The sequence below is a fragment of the Rhinopithecus roxellana genome, chromosome 17 (assembly GCF_007565055.1).
Source record: "Rhinopithecus roxellana isolate Shanxi Qingling chromosome 17, ASM756505v1, whole genome shotgun sequence".
Taxonomy (NCBI): Eukaryota; Metazoa; Chordata; class Mammalia; order Primates; family Cercopithecidae; genus Rhinopithecus; species Rhinopithecus roxellana.
In genome coordinates this window covers 31,606,418-31,629,448 of record NC_044565.1, presented here as the reverse complement: position 1 = coordinate 31,629,448, position 23,031 = coordinate 31,606,418, and positions in this window count along the sequence as shown.

Sequence of the window (23,031 nt, the reverse complement as noted above, 5' to 3'; positions counted from 1 at the left end):
GAATATTGCAATAAGGGAAAACTCCTTATCTTGGTAACAAAGACATTCATAAACATTTGATGAATAAGTTAATAAAAGATAATTAATTCTGCAAGGGTAGAGAGGCAGAGCATTCTTACCAGACTACCCTAAAATTAAATGGAGATGTTAAGATTCTAGCTGAATACTTGTTACTCAAGTATTTTTAAAAGGAAATTAATGTTAATAGATTAAGTAGGGTAGGGTAACTATCTTGAGATTCTTGATTATAAATATATCTAATGACTTTGAAAGGAGTTCTGAGGAACAAAATACATACACACACACTCGTCTCTCTCTTACACACACACAAACACACACACACACACACACACAGTGTGAGCCAATTAGTATAACTAGAGGAAGTCCTCAGAACAGCCCAGTGCCAGCAACATAGAACCTTCTCCTTAAACAAAAATCTCATCCCAGGTCTCCAAACTTCCCCTCATGATTTCCCTGCTCTTTCCTTATTACCAAATCTGAACCTAGTTGTGTCCCATTTTAAGATACCCTTGGGTGCAAGACATTTTCCTTTGAAAATGTGTTAAAGGACTAGATGTTTTAGGGAACATTTTCGTTTTAAAGAGATACGTGTGAGGTACGTGCTGGAGCACTGAATTGGGGGAAGGGAGTGCGCTCTTCCATGGCACTGCCCTACTTCCTTGCAGAGTTCTGCCATCCCTCCATTTAAAATATACCCTCTGGCAAGAAAATGCAATATTATTATTGACAAATCACTTTGATTTGTAGTCTTTGACTTTTCCTCAGTCAAGTACACAAAAGCTAATGCTCTGCTTTCCTTGTGAAAAAAGAAAGGAGAGGGGAACTTGGCCTGTCAAAGCATCTCAAATAGTAGCTGATTAGAGTAGAATGTGTTTTGTAAAGAAACCGGGTCCTTTTCTTCATCCTCTCAGCAAAGCTTTATGCCCACACTACCTGTTGGAGCCTGCTTATGGATAATTTAGTAGCTTCAAATTGTATACTGCATCAAATACTCCCATTAATCTTATATTCTTATGGCTACTACTATTTTATTTTTCTTTGTGTCAAAAATCTCTCAACTTATACTTGGCAGCAGAAAGGAAACCAAAACTGACATTCGATACTGAACGCATTGGCTAAACCTTTCTCCAGGGTTACCACATCAGAAGGACTATGCTCAAAAAAATTCAACGCCAGTTCCATATGAAAGCTTCCCAACCTTAAGGTCTTTCTTTCAACCTGGTTCTAGAGGGATTTATGCTTGCAGGTTTTATCTCCCTGAGTAAAAATAACTGCAAAGTAAGCAGTATCTAAATAGCGTATACAGAATTGAAAGAGAAACAAACAGATATTAGGAGAAATAAGACACTCAGGGAAAAAAAAGCTAATGTTCATATGTTAGTCAAAGGAAAAACACAGTTGGTGTGCCTTGGAAAAACCTCTTCAGGAATATAAAAGAAATGCCATGAACAGGATGCCACATCAACAGGAGAAACATTCTGTTAATAAACGTTCCTGATGCTTATTAAAGTAAATATCATCTTTTGTTCAATTTTAAAGGGAATATTTACTTAATTTTAAATAAGTTTTTTAAAATTCAATTTAGTGATATGCAGAATTTACATTTAAATAATATAAAACGCTATTGTAATAGGATATTTGGCTTATGATCAATAATCTCCCAAATATCATTTATTGCTTAAAGGTAAATTTCCTAAGCAATTAGGCAAGGGAGGATTCTAATTAAAAATTAAATCCGTGTTCAAATAAGCATAATCAAATAATCACCATAATTCTCTAAAACACATTAATAGCTACAAGAGTATCTTGTTTTATCATATATTTTTTTAAAAATCTCATCATCTCTACAGTGAAACTACTCTGAAAATATACTCAGAAATCACCTTTCCTGGGAGGCTGAGTAATACTTTGAATCAATGTGATTGCATGGCATGCCTTTAATTTCTTCTTAATGGAAGGTAGAAATTAAACAGCCATAAATAGGGGAGTACAAACCTGGAACGTATAGAAAACTCTGGAGCCAGACTACCTGGTTCAAGACCTTATTCACTGCCTGACCTTAGATAAATTACTTAACATTTTCACAACTCAGTTTTCTTATGGGTAAAATGGGACTCGTAATAGCAACACTTCACAAGGTTATTGTAAAACTTAACCTAATATATGTAAAGCTCTTAAAAAGTACCTGGCACATCACATTCTTTGCAGCAACATGGATGCAGCTGGAGGCCACTGTCCTAAGCTAATTAATGCAGAAACAGAAAACCAAACACCACATGTTCTCGTTTATAAGAGGGAGCTAAACATTGAGTACACATGGACATAAACATGGGAACAATCAACTCTGGTGACTACTGGAAGGGGGAAAGAGGAAGGGAGGCAAGGATTGAAGAACTACCTATTGGGTACTATTCTCGCTACCTGGGCAATGGGACCATTTGTTCAACAAACCTCAGCATCATGTAATACACCCACGTAACAAACCTGCACAAGTCCCCTTGAATCAAAAATAAAAGTTGAAATTATTGTTTAAAAAGATACCTGGCACATAGTCAGTGCTCAACAGATCTAAGCTGTTACTGAGATAGGAAGCTGGCCTACAGCAGAAAACGGAGTAGGGTTAGCATGAAGGTCCTGAGAATGCTGCTTAATCCTGTGTCACTGGCCATGCTTATTTAATCTTTCTGATCCCCCACCTTCTCATCTTCAAATAAAGGTAACTCCAGTTTCTACCCCACAGATTGCTAAGAGAATTGAATGGAGATAATGAGGCTGAGTTCATTGTTAGGATTCGGCTGGGGAAGCTCACACTAAACAATGTGACATACTTCAAATGTAGAGGGACAGACACATTTCAGATGTGGCACAGGGCCTTGGTACTCTCTGCTCTGCAGGTGAGAAAGACTTTTTGCCCCTATGCTTACTGGAAATATTCAAGCCAATTTTATTCATCTATTTTTTTCTTTCACATGAAGTTAAAAGCAAAAGATAGCGCTCCCAAAGACCCGCCGGTAATATCTGTTGTTTTGTCTAATACTGCAGCTTTCAGCAAATCACGCTCAGACACCAAAGTAAGGGGGGCATGGTCTGTTCATCTCATTTTCTCAGCTGGATGAATTTGGAGCTTTTAGAATACAGTCAAATGTAAATGAATTACCTGTGCCTCATGGAAAAGAAGTGGAAGAGGTTTTGCATCTCTGCTTACTCATCCCTTCACAATGCACTCACTAAAATGGTGACATCACTTGGAACTGCAATCACCTTCCACCAACTATCGAAGATGGCAATGAGTGAAATGGCATTTTATTCAAGTTCTAAAGACCAGTGTGTCTCAATCCAGACTGACTCAGAAAAATGCTAGGAGAAGGAGTTCTGACATGGGCACACCATGAGGCTTTGGTTTGATCTCACTGCTAATGAACATGATTGTGAGTCATCTCTGTTACTTGGCCACTTTCTCTGCAGAGGAAACACAGCAAAGCCTTTTCTCATAGACTTAAATATCAATCAGACACACGGTTTCAACAGGTACCAACTTAGACAAGATGCCAAACAGAGTCAATGCGATCTGATGGTAGGATTGGGTGGAGACCCTCAATTTCCGCAGCCCTCTTCAGGGTTTCCTGGACTTTGTCTCCCTTCGATTTTAGGTGGATAATGCAGATGAAGAAAACGGGATCGTTTTATCTGGAAGATTTAGGTATTAGCTAGCCATGGCAGAGAACAGGTGGCATGGATATGAATGAAGACTCAGAGATTTGGCAAATTCTACCACTCTCATTTGCAAATGTAAAGGCAGTGCTTCACTCTGCTGTTTAGGCCTGAATCACTGACCTTTCTCTTTGCTAAAGATTACCATTCTTTAAGGAGGCTGCTCCTACTCACGCCTGCACTCCAATCTAAGTTAGATGTCCTATTTATATACTCCTTGTGGTAGGCAGAATTCCATAATGGCTCCCAAATTTCCCCCTCAAGTACATGTCATGTATAATCCCTGGGACCTTTGAATATGATGAGATACTTTGTTCTGTGATTGTTACGTTAAATGACACAGTTCACTTTAAGAAAAGGAGATAATCTTGAGTAGACCCGAGGTACTCACATGAGCCCTTAGAAAGGACTAGACTCTTCCTGAAGAAAGAGATTTGAAGGATGTGGGACATTTAAAATGAGAGATCATCCACTGCTGGCTTTGGAGGTGGAGAGGCCCCATATGGCATGGAATGTGGGCTGAGAGCCACCACCTCATTGACAGCCAGCAAAGAAATGAGGATTTATTCCTCCAGCTACAAGACACTGAGTGCTGCTATAAACACGTGAGTTTGGAAAAGTACCCCAAACTCCAGATGAGAATACAGCTTAGCAATGCCTTGATTTAGCCATGTTATGAGACCCTGAGCAAAGAACTTAGTCATGCCACACCCAGATTTGTCACCTACAAAACAGTGAGCTAATAAGAGAGTGTTGCTTTAATGTGGTGAATTTGTGGTAACTAGTTATACAGCAATACAAAATTAATACATGTCCATAGGACCTTGTACTTACCTTTCAAAACACTTATCCATGACATTCATCCTTAGGGTGTGTGTGTGTGTGTGCGTGTGTGTGTGCTGTGCACTTGACAGTGAGCTGTATGAAGGCAGGAAATATATCTTTCACCTACTCTTCTGTCCTCAGCACCTAGTGCCTACAATAAAATGCTCAATTCCTGTAATCTCAGCACTTTGGGAGGCCTAGGCGGGTGGATCACCTGAGGTCGGGAGTTTGAGACCAGTCTGACCAACATGGAGAAATTCCATCTCTACTGAAAATACAAAATTAGCTGGGTGTGGTGGTGCATGCCTGTAATCCCAGCTACTTGGGAGGCTGAGGCAGGAGAATCGCCTGAACCTGGGAAGCAGATAATGCAGTGAGCCAGGATCATGCCATTACACTCCAGCCTGGGCAACAAGAGCAAAACTCTGTCAAACAAAAAGAAAAGAAAAGAAAAAAAAAAAAAAAACTCAATAAACTTTTGTTTGTGAATAGTGCGTATATTAATGAATCCTTTTAAATCACATTATTTTTCATTAGATAAATCAATGTATTTTTATCATGAAGACTGCGGCTGCTCAGGTGCAGAGTCAGGAGGCATAGCCATCATCTATGGGACACACTCTATGGGATACTCTCTGCCCACTCTTTGTTTTCTCTCCAGTCCCAAGCCCTACACTCAAGTTGTGAGCAGCATACTGAGTGTCAGAATGCAAAATGCATGTACACAGGCGGTCCAGGCCATTTGAATCAAAATGATGTATGATACTTCTCTTGGACAAGGCTTTTTTTTTCATTCCCTCCTACCTCTTGCTCTTTTGTCCTGTTTCTTTCTTATCTGCCCTGTGATTGTCAACTCACCCTGCAAAGCTGTATCCTGCTGAATACCTTAACTCCTGCCATTACCCAAGCCTACCCCAGACTGTCTTTACATTTGGGAATCTCATCTGTCTATAGTGACTTTTGAAATCTTCACTGCATAAAGATATCATCTTATTTACCAAGACTTATATTAAATGCCAACTGTACTTTAAAACTCTCTTAGGTCTTCCTTCTCTATTCCTTCCTATGTAGTACCCGAATTTCTGGGATGCCCATTCTATGAGAGGGCTGTTCCCACACATACGAAGTCCTGTCTGAAACATGAGCCTTCAGGTTCAGGAATACACCTAGAGTGCCCGTACCATTTAAGTGTTGATATATTCACCTACAGTTTTACCTTTGTTTAAAGTCGAAAACAATTTAAGGTGAGATCATCAAAGAGTATATGAAGAGATAAATAAGAAACCTTGAAAGCAACAAGCCCTATTCTCTGGTTTAAGGGGGAATTTGTGGTTGGTGACACTGAAACTTCCATTACCCACTTTCATAGGAGGCAAACGAATGGACGTTAGAGTCTCATCTGGTTTCATTCATGACACTTGGGGTGCTCCTCAGAACTTTCAAAAAAGTTTATCAGCCCAGAAATATATTTTTAAGAGTAAAAGACAAAAAAACATGAAAAACTCCTCTCATAACAGTACAACAACGTTGCAATATTTCTTTCTTATATACCTGGTAGGGATGAGGCAGGGAAATACAGAGATCAAAGAGAAAATGACCTGATATGAACTGACATTAATGTATTTGGGAACACAGTGTCAAACCAATGTCTAATTTTATGTTTTCCTAAATAGGCCAAAGCAAGTTTACTGAATAACAAAAATATTTAACTTTCACTAAGCACTTGCTATGTGTCAAGTGTTTTGAAGGCTGTATTTAATTTAATCTCTTTATGGCACTTCTGTGGTAGGCAAATATTGTCATTCCCATTTGACAGTTGAGTCCAGTACTAGTCCAATGCCACATGGCTAGTCAATGTCAGAGCTGGCACCCAAATCCAAGTTTGATCCCAAAGCCTGTTCTCTTACCCACTATGCTACAGGGTCATGGGAAATGGAAAAAGCATGATTCCAAACTGATACAATGGGGCTTCCACACTGACCCCACATTGATACAATGGGGCTTCCACACTAATCCACACTGATACAATGGCGCTTCCACACTAATCCACACTGATACAATGGGGCTTCCACACTAATCCACACTGATACAATGGGGCTTCCACACTAATCCACACTGATACAATGGGGCTTCCACACTAATCCACACTGATACAATGGGGCTTCCACACTGACCCCACACTGATACAATAGGGCTTCCACACTAATCCACACTGATGCAATGGGGCTTCCACACTAATCCACACTGATGCAATGGGGCTTCCACACTAATCCACACTGATACAATGGGGCTTCCACACTAATTCTACACTGATACAATGGGGCTTCCACACTGACCCCACACTGATACAATGGGACTTCCACACTAATCCACACTGATACAATGGGGCTTCCACACTAATCCACACTGATGCAATGGGGCTTCCACACTAATCCACACTGATACAATGGGGCTTCCACACTAATCCACACTGATACAATGGGGCTTCCACACTGACCCCACACAGATACAATAGGACTTCCACACTAATTCCACACTGATACAATGGGGCTTCCACACTAATCCACACTGATACAGTGGGACTGCTCTGGGTGTCCACAACACCCACTCAAAGATAAAAGGCTTCAAAACCGGGCTGCAACTCCGTATTATGGAGTCATACGCTTGCTAATCTATGCTCTTTACCCACAAAAGAGAACTGGGCTAGACTCTGTGCTAAAAGTTATTAGAAAATAAATATTCTACCTTCCTTCCGTTGCCCTAATACAGGGTTTCTCCTTTGGTCTTATTTGCATTTTATTGTGGAAAACTGCCCTGTCCTACACACTGTACATTGTTTAGCGGCATCTGTTGGCTCCACCCACTAAATGCCAGTAGCACCTTCCAACCTACTGTAACAACCAAAATGTCTCTGAGATGGCCAAACATTTCTAGTGGGATGAGCGGGAATGGCGGTGGGAAAATCACCCTCAGTTTAGAACCGTTGTCCTAGTAGAATAAGTACTGAAATAGAAATTTTCAAAATCTGTGCTCTAGTCCTGCTACAAGTCATAATTTTTCCTTGGTCTCCTTATCTGAAGAATACTGCTATACATATTATCTAGAGCCTAGGGCTGTGGTAAGAGAAACAAATACAAAAATTAAGATGAGAAAATGCCTATTAAAGTGGCAGCAGCAGCAGCAGGAATAATAGTATTTTAGCTCACTTTACGAGTGATACAGAGTTCAGAAAGAGTTGTAAATTGGAAAAAGCACTGAACTGAGTATTGCAAAAGCTGGGTCTTATTCCTGGTTTTGATGCCAGCTACCTGTGTTTCCTGGGGAAAACACAGTATAATTATTGCCATTATTATTACTAATTTACTTTACAACCTTCATTCCTCACATAGTAGCGTCCTATTTATTTTGGAGAATTGTCTCTCCCTCACTGGCTGTAGTCATAGTGGGAAGGTAAACCCAGGTGCCTAGAAGCCCAACAGGCAGATCCCTCCTCTCACCACCTCTGCACAACCACGGGGCCAGCATGTGATCCACGCTCAGCCGACTTGCTCTTGCCCAGAGCTTTGACTCCTGATCAGGGAGACATGGATAAAAGTATCAGTTGAATCCCATTGCATTCTCGCTAGAAGACCATTCTTATGATTTTACCTCCTAACCTTCCAAAATTGCCTTTTTCCATGTCTGGTTCTCCTCTCAATTCTATGAACTTTGAGTATTCTTCTGTCTCTGTGTGTACCAATTGTACCCAGTTGTTATTATTTGTTCTCTTCTTCTACAGTAATAGGGCCCCAATTTTAGTTTGCCTTGTTGCCAAGCAGAATAAAATCTGTATTTCTCATATATTTTTAGGCATGTAGGTTGGGCTGTGCAATTAAGTTTGAGTCATTTGGGTGTAAACGCAAGAGATATGCATAAATTCCAAAATGTGTCCTCACAACAAAGGCATGCCTTCTTTTTTCCTCCTCTTTTCCTATTTCTTGTAAGGTAGACATAATGGCTGGAGCTCCAACAAGCATCCTGGACCATGAGGTAATCTTGAGAATGGAAATTTTGCATGACAGAGCAAAAGATAGAGGATCTTGTTTCCCTGAGAGCATTATGCCAGACCTGGATTGATTATCTCTAAAATTCTTGAACTTGATAGGAAAAATAAAATTCTGTCTTGATTGTTATGATAGCTATTTCTGTCGCTTGCACTGAACTGAAAGAATTCACCCTTTGCTGAAGTTATCTTTGGTTACTGTCTATTGCTTGTGCCTCTTTCAGGTGAAGGTGATAGAAAATCCAATTCAAACTGGCTTAAACAATCAGAAAAAATTATTGGCTTACAGAACTGCAAAGTCCTCAGGTAACCCAGGCTTCAGGCAAAATTCAATCAACATTTCAAACAATGTCACTAGAGATCAAGTTTCTTTTCCATCCTGCCTTCCATAATTTCAACTTCACTTTCAATTTTCATATGTTGATTTCATTGCAGCTCCAGCAACTTTTTTTGAGCTGATTAGAATGGTTGACACAGTTCAAAAACTCACATTTCTTTTTCACACCTCTTCACAGAAAGAGAAGAGTCTCCTGCAGTAGTCCCTAGAGAAAAAAATAATCTATCTTTCTCAAAACCAAAATCCAAACAAAACAGTCCTCAGGAAATACATCTTTACATTTTATTGGCAATATCTAGCTTATCATCATCTTGTCCCTGAGCCAATCCCTGATGTTGATTGGCTTCTATCAGTTAGGCCCCACTCCAGAGACTGGAAAGTGGGTCAATTCCATGCCAGTCACGTAGCTTAAAATAGTTAAAATGGTTCCCCAAAGAAAAGGTAGATGTACTGGTCTGTCAAACAGAAATAGAAATATGTATTCAACCTACGTGTAAAAGTTGCTATGATAATTATGTCCAATAATTGTAGTGAAGAGGTTTTGAAAATCATAAATTGCTACATAAATATGGAATATTATTATTAATATTAGAATACATTGTTTTCTCTCTTTTGTTCTTTTCCAGCTGAACTTTCCCGGAGTTTGTGGCACTACACTAAGAGTAATAGAAGCCTATAATTTTATAGACTGCCTCAGTTTTTCAAAGCTAACATTCATGATATTATAATTTATTCTTTCAGCTACAACTGAAAATATTCCCTCCATTTCCTCTGATTGTAGTTTCATAGCTACAGCCACGGCATGATCTTTACCTCCCTTTAATGTCTTGGAGGTAGCTCACTAAGCCAAAGATTCTGAAATAAAAATATTACCAGAGAATAGGAGTGAAAAGTCATAAGAGTCTCTAATATTTTCTCCCTTTCTAGTCAGGGCTATCCTTTCAAGATGCACTTCTAACCACATCACATATGGAATTAAAATCCTTCAGTGGCTGCCTTACACTTGAGGGTTAACTGTTAGCATGGTTAAACCCTAGCATGGTTAACCCCATATAACCCCTAGCATGGCTTATACAACCTAGCATAATGAGGCCCTGGCTATGCCTCCACATCAGTCTCCCACCTCTCTCCCTTATAGTCTTCTCTGAGGTCACATTGGACTACTCCTCCTGTGCCACAGTCTCTCTGTGTGCCAAAGTTTTGGCTTGCTGCTCCCTTTGCCTATGACATCCTTGCCAATCCTAGAGGCTCTGCCAGCACCACCAAGTGTTCTATCTAATGCATTATTTCTCATTCTGCCAGACTCAGCTTAGATGTCATTTTCTCAAGGCAGCTTTCTCTCTGGAGCAGTGAGGCCTAACCTCATCTCCCATTATCTGGCTCACTAGTACAGTATGCTTCTATTTTCATAATCCTGACACTCATTCATTTAACGACTCTGTTTCCTAATATTTCCCCAAAAGCCTCAGTTCCAGGAGTATGTCTTTTTCTCAGCACTGTATCTTCAAAGCTTAGTACATTGTCTAAAATATAATAGTACTAAATGAATATGTATTGAATCAATTAATCAATGAATCACTGAAGAAGGCCCAGAGCATTTTTTTATTCCTATAATCGAAAATTATAGAGTTCCACATAAGAAAATAGATCTCAAATGGCCATCTACTAATGGTTAGAAAAATGAATAGCCATTTTGATAAAGGTTTCAGAGTAGGAGGACTATTTGAGTTTTGAATATTAAGTTGTATTTGTGATATCTTCAGTTTGATGTGCTGTGTTTACATCTGTGATTCCCCTCACATTTTAGAATTTGAAAATAAACTATTTTCTTTGATCTCATCTTTAAAAATGATTTTTCTAGTACAAAGGATTTACGATTTGTTCTTCTTTTGATAACATTTATCAGAATTCTCTGAGATAACTGATAACTCCCCGGTTCAAAAGCTTAGAACTGAGATTCACTCAGTGAAATTTTTAAGATCATCTATAATCCACCAAACCAACCCAGACCTAGGAGGTATGGATTGATGCCTTGGCTGTTCTGTCGCAGACCTCTCTGGCAAAGCACAGCAAGAAGATAAGTATGGGAGGGCAGGAACACGCAGCTCAGGACAGATCATAAACGACGTCTAGGGTGAGAACAGGTCTTGAAGTTATCATTAATTCTAGTTCAAAATAAGACACCTTTTCTTTGTCAACATTTTGCCTCTAAAATTGGGCATAAGAGGTTTCTAACCCTAGGACAAGGAATTCAACCATGATGGATAGGTGTTCCTGAAAAGCCATAAAGGGACAATTTGAATCGTAAGGTTGACTCTGAGGCTGAACATTCAGGAGTCTCTTGTGACCCTTTAAATCTACTTTATAAGAGGAACATTTTAAGTTGATTTAGTGAGATGGCTGAAACTTAATTAGTTATCAAATAATTACCTAATGGACCCTTTCTGAGGTATAAGGTTGAACCACAGCTCTAGCTGCAATGCAATTAATTTTAAATTTTATAAGCCATAAAAGGTAATCACAGCCCTACAAATCAGCTAAGGTGCGAAGATAATATTTAGATGCTGCACTGACACCAAGACACCTAAAGCAGGTTAATTGGGTGGCAATTAGTAGGAAGAGTGCTAATTGCCATACTAGTCTTATATTATGCAGATGAAATTACATTTCAATTAACAGTTAAGAAACCAAACAACTCAAAATGTATGGGCAATAATAGCAATCAGCATGTTTCACAGAAGCCAAAGAAATACTCTCCTTAATGGGGAGTATTTTGATCTTGCCTTCAATTCAAAAGGTTGTGATCACTTTCTCATTTCTGTGCATAAATTTAATACGGTAACCTGACAGTTTAGAGTTGGTGTCTGAAATATGAAAGGTAATTTATAACAGTATATGCTGGGATTACATATGAAAGAAGAAATTCCTGGTTCATTTAGCTCAGTCTTCTCTGAACACTGGGACGGAAAAAGCATAAAGGAATTGGCTAAATTCAAGCAGGAAATTAGAGACAAATCTGGATCAGGATGCTGATATACGAGGACACTTTCTACTATATGATTGTCAATAGTAAAACATGACCTGTCTTCAACAGAATAGCATGTTCTAAGAGATGGGATTTGGAGCCATATCCATCTACATCTTTCACTTACTATGTGACATTGGGAAAGTTACTTAACTTCTCTAAGCTTAAATTTCCTGACCTATGAAATGATAAAAGTGCCCACCACATTGTTCTATCTGGGGTGTTTATTGAAATACACTATCCAGAGTTTGGCTTGATGACAAGCAGACAATAAGCACCCCAAAATTAGTAGCTATTGTTATTAGCACTAGTTTTATAAGAAAATACATTTCTATAGTTTGAGGAGTTCAGGAAAGTAAACCTATCCTCTCCCATGAAGTCACATTATTTAAAATTATTGAATTGATAATTCTTTATTTTTGATTGTTGGCTAAATGCAAATGCTACTGGAAGCAGCAACACGTTAACTTATTTTCAGCAAACACCTTAGCAGGAATTAAGGTTCTAACAGTAACTGCAGTCAGAAAGACCAGTGACTTCAAACTTTTGAGAAGGAATGCATGAGTGACACAGAAGTAAAGCAAAATGAGGTACAGAGATGTTGGAAAGGGAAATAGAAGGACGCAAAGTAAATGTCACTGTCTTTGTCATTTTGCCAGGGATGTCTCACCGTGAAAATCTAGGTCGAAAGCTTGCCTCTAGGGGTATAACCATTGACAAAGGAATTATTGGGTTTGGTAGTTTTGTTTTCAAGCTGTGTAAATATACACAAAGATGAACAGTGATTTTGGTTATTTTGACCACTATAAATGACTTGGCTAAAATCATCCACATGAGGCAAAGGGAATTGGGTTGGTCATGCTTCTGTTTTAGCCTGAATTATCAGTATAAATACAGTGTCCATTGCTGGCAGGGGTCTGATGTGTTCTAAAGAATTCTGCCCATGAGCAAAAGTGACAGGAGAGAAATGAGCAGCTGAGGCTTTGCAGGGTTTTCTCGGAACACAGAGGAAATGGACCATTTGAAAATCTTGTAAAAACCATGGCTTACATGATTGTAACAACGGATCAGGCTCAAGGACGAAAACAGGGAAGCTGACACAATAATTCTTTAAAGAAAGCGGCACATTTTGAACAATACATTTATTTACACTGCATTTTCACTTGGCATTTGCCTTGGTTAAAACCAAATCAAACTGGAGGTCTTGCATGTGGTTAATAGGGAATCATTAGTTGCTGCTTCTCCCACTTTATTCCACAATTTCAGCTTCTTTCATATCTTACCTCTCACCCTCAGTTATTTTGCAGTTCTTCAAATGTGCCTCATGCTGGCTTTTGTTCTAGAAGAAAGTGGTTTCAGATACTCTGAACACATTTTCTGAGACAGTTAAAAAGTAGTTGTGGCAAACGGACACTAAGGTGGCCCCTCTGATCCTCACTTGCTTTACTTTCACCTTTGTGTCATCCCCTCACCTTTAGTGTGGGCGGAATCTGTGACTTGCTTCTAACCCACCAAATATGGCAAAAGTCACTTCTGTGAACATGGTACCTAAGATTGTATCATATGTTTGCTAGGAGACTCTTTCCCTTTTTGGCTTTGATGAAGTTGGGGAGGGCAGTGAAGCAAGGAACTGAGGGCAGTCACCAGGCAACAGTCAGTGAGGAAGTGAGGACAGCCTCTAGCAGGCAGCCAGCGAGAAACTGAAGCCCTCAGGACCTGAGTCCTGCTAATGACCACAGGAGCTTAGAAGTGGATCATTCCCCAATTCATCCCCATCTGAAAACTGGCCCTGGTGACACTCTTCGGGCTTGGAGAAAATGCAGTTGAGCTAATTCTCACAATCACAGGAAATTGTGAGCTAATAAGCGTGTGTTGTTTTAAGTCACTGAGTTTGTGATAAGATTGTTAGGTAGCGATAGATGACTAATACACTGACAGTGAGTAAATTCTTGTAAAAATTATGCTTTTAAATGTATTGCTGAGCTGCTACAGAAAGAATCCATAGACCAAAAATCAAAATGAAAATAAGAACCTTCGAGTTAAAGCTGAATTTCACCCTGTGGATTTATTTAATACCCTGAATATGTTGAGTTTTGCTTTGACTGTTGCATGGGGCACTGACCAAGAAAAAAAAAAAAAAACTTCTAGGGATTTGCCACATAGAGAAATACAACAAGACATCCTTGAAAAAAAAAACTAGTTGAATCTGCTGTGTAAAAAAGAACAACAAATAAACAGCAACCAGTTGAACCTGCTTTGTAAAAAAGAATAACAAATAAACAGCAACAGCAACAAATAGAAAAGTGCAATAAAGAAAATTGTCTCTCTCTAACTTGGCACTTAGAATAAAAGTAAATATTTCCTGAGCCTGTTTCCTGTGAGTTTTGGGTCCAAATTCATGTTAGTTACGTAGTCTGAAAATTCTTTAGTGGGCAACTTACAGTAATCAAGGTAGGTAGTTTCCCAGGAGACTGGAACACGTAAATCCTATACAGGAAATTGAACTTCAATCTGGGCATTACAGAATTTTGATAGATAAAATTCCAAGGAAATGAACTATTCGCAGTAAAAATAAAAATACAAAAACACACAGTGAAAACACAAGGAGGGAGAACCAGCAGAAACAATAATAGTGAAAATAGCAAAACACTTCAAATATAAGAATTGTCGATTACAAAACCTTACATATGATGTTTAATATAAAAATACAATGTCAACACTTGAAAATACAAGCAAAAAAATAAGAAACTGTAAGTAAAAAGCAGATTTGAGATACAAAATAGATTTTCTAGAAATTAAGCACATTAAACTCATTAAGAGAAATTAGTGAACTAAAAACAGCTGAAGAAATACTCAGAATAAAATCAATAAAGAAAATACAATATGAGAGTTTAGTGATAAAGAAAATAGAATGAGTAGGTCTAATATATTACTATATTAAATAAAAAACTAGTAGTATGTAATTAAAGCAGTACTTTAGAAAATATAAAGCCTTAAAGCCTTAAATTAAGAAAGAAAAGAAGACTCAAAATTTATTAACCAAGCTTCTAGTATACAAAGAAGTTATAAAAAAATTACTTCAAAATAAATTCAAAGAAAGTAGAAGGAAGGAAACAGAGAAAAATCAACACTTAATTTAAAAAAAAAAAAAACCCTGGATATATAATAAAAAAGATGATTAAATCCAAAAGTAGTTTCTTTGAAAGAGAAAATAGACCAGGCATGGTGGCTCACGCCTGTAATCCCAGCACTTTGGGAGGTGGAAGTGGGTGGATCACGAGGTCAGGAGATCGAGACCATCCTGGCTGACATGGTGAAACCCCGTCTCTACTAAAAATACAAAAAATTAGCCGGGGGTGGTGGCGGGCACCTGTAGTCCCAGCTACTCGGGAGGCTGAGGCAGGAGAATGGCATGAACCTGGGAAGCGAAGCTTGCAGTGAGCTGAGACCACGCCACTGCACTCCAGCCTGGGCAACAGAGCGAGACTTCATCTCAAAAAAAAAAAAAAAAAGAAACTTGATGAGAATTCTTGTTGAAATGTATCAACAAAAAGAGAATACACAAAAACAGTAGAATAAGAAATGATACATAAGAAACAGATATTGCCAATGCTAGACAGTTAAAGGATATTATGAATAACTTAACACACCAAGTAATCTGTAAAATTAAATGAAGCTAATAAATTATCAGAAAAATAAAACACAAACAAATTTACTTCCAAAGAAATAGAAAATTGTCTTTTCAGAATTATATCATTATTTAAAATATTTCCTGAAAAACATTTCAGGCCTAAATACCTTCAAAGATAAATTTTACCAAACATTTAAAATACATATAACTCCAACTTCACCTATTTTTTTTATTTTTTATTTTTTATTTTTTTGAGACCGATTCTCACTCCATTGCCCAAGCTGGAGTTCAGTGGCACAATCTTGGCTCACTGTAACCTCCACCTCCTGGGTTCAAGCAGTTTTCCTGCCTCAGCCTCCCGAGTAGCTGGGATTACAGGCTTGTGCCAACACGCCCGGCTACTTTTGTATTTTTAGTAGAGACAGGGTTTCACCATGTTGGCCAGACTGGTCTCAAACTCCTGACCTCAGGGGATCTGCCCACCTTGGCCTCCCAAAGTGCTGGGATTACAGGTGTGAGCCACCGTATGTGGCCTAATTTTCCCTATATTCTTAAAGGAGATAGAAAAAGAGAAAATACTCCTTCTTTCACTGGTGAGGCTAGAATAGGTTTTAAAGCAAAACCAAACAAGGGCAAAGCAAAAGAAATTACAGGTTTATCATACTCATGAACAACACTGCAAAAACCCTATGGGGAATACTGAAATCTTGAAGATAATGCATAATTACCAACTTGGGTTAACTGCACAAATCCAGGGATAATTTAATATGTGAAAACTGAAGAAACTGGTTCACTATATTAATAGATTAAAGGAGAATAAATATGTAGTAATCTGAAGTGGTGTGACAAAAATAAACTTTTCATAAAATGTAACATCTACTTAAATCCAAATTCTTGAAAATTAGATGGAAGAGAATTTTCACAATCAAAGAGGATTCACAAATACAAAGAAACAAAGCTACAGAAAACAATGTAGGTAATGCCCACTGTACTTCTTCTAATCAATATTATATTAAATGTCCCAGCAATGCAGTAAAGAAAAAGAAAAACAAAAAAGGAAAGATATTGACAAGTAGAAATGAAGTAGTTGTTGTTTGAAAGTAATATGGTAACCTAAACAGAAAATTCAAAATAATTCAGAGATAATTCATGAAAATTTATAAATGAAATTTGTGAAGTTACTGCATTCATGGTTAATTAATAATTTCTTGCATTTCTGCATGCTGCCAGCAGTAGTCAATTATATTACTGATATATGTGTGTGAGAATATATATACACATGTATATATACATACATATATATCTGTATATACAGATGTATACACACATATGCATATATATATGCATCTATAGATATATACTCACACATCCACCCACACATATATGTATTTAAAACATAGGCAATAGTCAATTATATTACTGATATGTGTGTATGTGAGAATATATACATTTATATACACACACATATATATATATACACATATCTATATATATGCACTTACACATTCACACACACATATGTATATTTAAAACATAGGCATAAGTTTTAAAAAATATGCCAATTTTTCATGGAAAAAACATAAATCTAAAAAGCATTTTAAAATACTAAAATACATTTGTATGTAAAGATAGATGCTCATCTATAGAAATCATTAATGATACAATGATATCAATTTTCCCCAACATAATATATGGATTCAATGCAATTCCAATCCAAACAGCAATAGAAATTCAAAAAGTCAAATTAATGCAGTATTTTTATAGGTAAAGACAAAAGACCAATAGAACAAATTAGAAAGTTCCAAAACAAATTTTACATATTTGGAAACTAGATTTCTATCAGAGCAGATATTCCAGATTTATGAACATAAAATTAACTATTCAATTATTGAAGTGTTAACATTTGCAATTCATGTGGAAAAAAGTAAAATTGTGCTCCTGCATTGCACTGTATACAAAATGCAATTTAAGGTGAATTGGAAACCAAAAAATTTTAGAGGATCTATTATTACCTACAGATAGAGAAAGATTTCTGAAAACACAAAAGGAAAGGTACAAACCATTAAGGAAAAAAATATATATGTACACATTTATACATACACACACACATACACATATGTGTTTTTATTGAAACAGGCTGGAGTGTAGTGGCACGATCATGGCTGAGACAATAGGTACGTGCCACCAGGCCCAGATATTTTTTTCATATATATATATATATATATACATGAAAAATATATATGTGATATATATGTAAGATATATATGTGAGATATGTATGTGAGTTATATATATATATCAGAGACACAGTCTCATTATGTTGCCAGGCTGCTCTCGAACTCCTGAACTCAAGTGATCCACCCACCTTGGCTTCCCAAAATGCAAGGATTACAGGCATGAACCACCACTCCCGGACTAAGAAAAGTATTGATAAATGCTAGTAGAGTAAAATTAAGAACTCTGTTCATCAGAAAGCAAATGAAGGAGTAAAAATGCAGAAAGAAGGTCTTTGCAACAGTTATAACTGAATGTATATGGAACACCTGTGAATATGTAAGAAAAATATAACAGCTCGATAGAGAAAAAGAGAGAAAAGCATCTCATAGAAAGGGAAATGCATGTGGTTCTTAAATATATTTTTAAAATTTATCTTCATTTAAAAAGAATAATCATTCTTAGCAAAATCACCGCAATGAGAATCACTCTAAACCTACCAGACTGGCAAAAATTAAGAAATCAACAGTCTAACTTTAGCAAAAATGTAGAGAAATGAGAAAACTCATACACTACTGATAAGTATACAAAGTACTATGACAATTCTAGAAAACATTTTGACATTACCCACTGAATTTGAACATTTTGCATGCTATAGGAGCCAGATATTCTGCTCATATCTGTATTCCTTAGAAAACATATTGTACATCATAGGTATATACCTTACAGAAAAAAATCTTGTGATATGTGTAACAGTGACACCCACAAGAATAGCCATAAGAGCAGTGTCTGCAAGAACAAAAAACCTGAAATAATTACTTACTATGTCCACTGTCAGTAGAATAATAAGTAAAATAAATATTTATTCAATAGAAAACATAGAAAAAAGAATGGGTTGCTAGTACATGCATCAATGCGGGTTAACCTTTAAAAGATAATCACCCTTTTTATGGCTGCATAGTATTCCATGGTGCATATGTGCCACATTTTCTTTATCCAGTTTATCATTGATGGGCATTTGGGTTGGTTCCTAGTCTTTGCTATTGTGAACAGTGCCACAATAAACATACAAGTGCATGTTTCCTTATAGTAGAATGTTTTATAATCCTTTGAGTATATACTCAGTATTCGGATTGCTGGGTCAAATGGTATTTCTAGTTCCAGATCCTTGAAGAATCGCCACACTGGTTTCTACAATGGTTGAACCAAAAGTGTAAAAGTGTTCCCATTTCTCCATATTCTCTGCAGCATCTGTTATTTCCTGACATTTTAATGATCGCCATTCTGACTGGCATGAGATGGTAGCTCATTGTGGTTTTGATTTGCATTTCTCTAATGACCACTGATGATGAGCATTTTTCATATGTTTGTTGACTGCATAAATGTCTTCTTTTGAGAAGTGTCTGTTCACATCCTTTGCCTACTTTTTGGTGGGGTTGTTTTTTTTCTTGTAAATTTGTTTAAGTTCTTTGTAGATTCTGGACATTAACCCTTTGTGAGATGGATAGATTGCAAAATTTTCTCCCATTCTGTAGGTTGCCTGTTCACCCTGATGATAGTTTCTTGAGTTTATGTCCTTTGCAGGGACATGGATGAAGCTAGAAACCATCATTCTCAGCAAACTAACACAAGAACAGAAAACCAAACACCGCATGTTGCCACTCATAAGTGGGAGTTGAACAATGAGAACACATGGACACAGCGGAGGCAGGGGGCATCACACACTGAGGCCTGTTGGGGGGTGGAGGCCTGGGGGGAGGGATAGCATTAGGAGAAATACTAAATGTAGATGACAGGTTGATAGGTGCAGCAAACCACCATGGCACGTGTATACCTATATAACAAACTTGCATGTTCTGCACATGTACCCCAGAACTCAAAGCATAATTTAAAAAAAAAAATTGACCCATACATTTGAAATAATGTTGAACAAAAAAGCATATCTCAAAATAATGCATATAGTAAAAGATTTTAGAACAAGTAAAGCTAAAGCAAACCCAAGCAGCATATTCCTCAGGAATACCTACATAGGTATTAAAATCTGTAGAAAAGAGTAGGAAAATGATACCAATTCACAGCTGTGGTTAACGCTGGAAGTTGAAGTGAGAGAGACAACACAAGAAGGCTTACAATACAAATAATGTCCTGTCTCAATCTGGAAGGTCCGAACCAGTTGGTCATTTTATAATTATTCTTGAAACCATAAATATATATTTTCAATACACTTTACAATTTCAAAATGTTGCTCTCAAATTGTATTTACTACCACTTGGTACAGGTTATACTCTTCCTCTCCTGATCCTACCTCTTGAGTTATGTTTGTTTCTAAATGCGTGGCTCTCTGAGGATGTGAAGGGAGAGTAGACTTCTCAGGATTCCATATACTGCCAATAAGCTGCCATGTTTCTGGACATGGCTGCCATCTCCCAGGTGCTGCTGATACACTGAGGAGGACGAGCACCAACGCTGCCCTGTGGGCTTGTAATCACCCGACAGGACAGGGTCTTCTTGTTTGTTGCACAAGTAGAGCTGCTTCACGGAGACAGTGGTATTGCAGTAGAGAAAGAGTGTGATAATTGATGGGCTTGCCAAGTGGAAGGTTGGAAATTTATTACTCAAATCAGCCTCCTTGAAAATTCAGAAGAAGCTAGGGTTTTTCAAGGATAATTTGTTGTGAATGTTAATTGGTTTGGTCAGGGATGAAACCATAGGAGGTCAAAGCTGTCTCCTTGTACTGAGTCAGTTCCAGGAGTACTGTGTGGGATCACAAGACCAGTTGAATGAGTCTCTTGGTATGGGTTACCAGTTCAGGTGGCACCAACTGGCTGGTCCATCAGAACGCAGGGTCTGAAAAATACCTTAAACACCAATCTTAGGTTTTACCATAGTGATGATATGTATTGGAGCAATTGGGAAGTTATGAACCTTGTGACCTCTGGCTAACTGACTCCGGAGCCATAAATCTAAACTTGTAGCGAATTTGTCAGTTTTAAAATGTCATTTTCAGTCTCTAAGCAAGATGGAGGTTAGTTTCAGGAAGGGATTGTTATCATTTTTGTTTTAAAGTTAAACTACAAACTAATTTTCTCCCACGGTTAGTTTGGCCTTTGCCCAGGAATAAACAAGAGCAGCTTGGAGGTTAGAAGCAAAATGGAGTCAGTTAGATGAGATTTCTTTCACTGTCATAATTTTTCTGTGTCAGATTTCTCTCACTGTCATAATTTTTGCAAAGGTAGTTTCAGGCTCTGGAGCCTTCCTTTCCCTGTAGCAATGATACGTTGCCAAAAGAATTCAGGGAATGTCTTTCTCCTCCTAGTTACTCTCTGTCCCCTTGGATATTGGATACCCAACAGTGTTGCTTGCCCAAGGTCTCAGTGAGATTTAGTGTAAATCAAGCCTGCATTTTGTGCCAACATCCTTCTCCTTAGAGTTCCACCTAGAGTCCACGAGATGCACTAAGGGCAATTTTTGAATCCAAAGAACTAAATTTACTCCTAGTTCTCTTGACATTTTTTCTGAAATATTGGTCCCTAACTAGACCAAGATGGTCAACTTCACTCCTTTTAGTCCTTGGAACATATTTTCTTCCCAGAGATTTTAGTCTTTTTTGACAAGTAAGCTCTGCTCCTGTCAAAAATCCCCAGAGCTTTCTAAATGTTGGAAGAGAGGTAGCCTTTCTTTAAAAATAGAGGCTTGACATACTGTATGTGCAAAATACCTTGATTCATTACTGTTGATAATAGTACATCAAAGATGTTCCAAATTTCAAAGAGTAGGTAATTAGTGAAATTAGTTATGGCATATCTACATCATAGAATTTTTTCACACTAATTTTTTTTTCTATGTAGAAGAATTTATTTAAAGATTACAAATCATACAAATTTAAGTATAAATGCAAATTACATAATATGGATACTGTTTGTGAGGCTTTGTGAGTGTGTTTATGCATGTCTGTGTGTTTGGTAGAATGTACACAAAGTACACATGCACACTTTCTGTACTTTGTGTATTTTGTGTACACAAAGGTATTAATAGTAATTATTTATGGATATTGAGATTACTGGCAATATTTACTTTCTATTAAAAAATAAGATATAATTTGTTATTTCTTATTTTTTTATCCAAATAAAAAATTGGTTTTTAATTTCTCTTTACTACTAACATCTCTTAAACATATTAAAAGTTGAATTGCAACTTCAAAAATATGATTTATATATTTTCTTTAATAAACACATGGCAATAAATGCTTTATTAAGTATAGTCCCTGTATACCTAAATATTTATTAAATGGATGAAAAGAGTTAAAAGAAACATTGATAACAAAAAAATTTAAGCTGCCAGTAATACTCACCCAAAGGCTTGAAAGAACATCTAATTTTACTGTTGCTCAATATAAAAAGATTTTTTTTGTTATTTAATTAAAAGACAACAGACAATTCTGCTGAAAGCACTGAGATTAGAATGACAGCATCAGTTTTACCTTTTCTTATTAAAAATAACAATTATTTATAGCACAGAAGTATTTTTTGTGTTAAAATTAATCATCAGGTACTATTGTCATTTTCAAATATACAGAAAAAGAGCAATAAATTAGAATTAAACAAATATCAGCCTTGCCCAACCAAAATAATTTATATTAATATTGATTTTTATTTTTTTATTCTTCCTAATTTTTTGGTTTTATTTTAGCAAGACTTAATCAAGTCAAATATAGAGAAAAAAAGATTCTGTTGCAAAAAATACAATTGCAAACCTACACCCAATTACATCTTTCTCATGTCCTGTGAATCCAAGAAGAGCATGAAAAAAATTTGTGGCTGTGCCTGAACTCATTTTTGCCATTGTGCAATAGCAGAAGGTACCAAGTAAAAATAAGAAACAAAAAACAAAATACAACTTTTAGAGCCCTGCCCACTGATGTGCATTCAGGTAAATATCTACATTGTGAAGTAATGTATTAGGTGTTAGATCTAAGCAGGTGACAAATGTCCCATGATCTAGGGTAAGCTCTGCCAGAATTTGCTATTAAAGTGTCAGTCACCAGATACTAGGTGCCAAATAGACAAAGCTGTACACTTTGTTTCCTAATATGTTATTTCTCAAAACTATAATACACAATGTGTCCTTATATACAAGTGCCTATATACAAGTGCCTAAAAATGACCACATTTGTCTATATATGGGCCAACATATCAGAGAAACACATACAATTCAGGGAAAAGAAAA